The following is a 407-nucleotide window of genomic DNA, read 5'->3' as shown; positions in this document are numbered from 1 at the left end:
ATGATTCAAATGTTAAAAAGTTAATGAATTTTCTAAAGCTCATGATTTTGTCAATTTTTTTTGTATGGAAATTATTTTGGATGTATTTTATTGTTATGATATTTGTCTTGTTTCTTGTCCTGTTGTTCTATTGTCATTGTTGTTATTCCTTTATTTTTTCTTTATTTTTTTATTTACCACAGTCTTATTAAGGCACAACGAAGAGAACTATAACTTAATAACAGCATCGGCCTTAACATACCAGTCTCGTGAAACGCCATTTGCCACCACCAGAGTGTAATTAGAACAAACACCGTCGGGCATGGCAAGGAACATGACTAAAATTACTGGCATCGTTTGTTATCATCATTGCTACGCCGACCCTGTGGCCAAGATCCGTTAAGGAGTTAGACCTTGGTGATGGGGCA

At 35.1% G+C, this 407-nt stretch overlaps 1 protein-coding gene across 1 annotated transcript in view; it reads left to right on the top strand.

Annotated features, from left to right (window-relative positions):
* The window catches only part of LOC119585738 (translation initiation factor IF-2-like), a gene marked incomplete at its 5' end in the record, with an annotated part of 39,905 nt that overhangs the window by 1,227 nt on the left and 38,271 nt on the right, over nt 1-407 (top strand).

The sequence above is a fragment of the Penaeus monodon genome, chromosome 20 (assembly GCF_015228065.2).
Source record: "Penaeus monodon isolate SGIC_2016 chromosome 20, NSTDA_Pmon_1, whole genome shotgun sequence".
NCBI lineage: Eukaryota > Metazoa > Arthropoda > Malacostraca > Decapoda > Penaeidae > Penaeus > Penaeus monodon.
The sequence above is the reverse complement of the archived record's forward strand: the minus strand, read 5'-3'. Positions and strand labels throughout refer to the sequence as shown.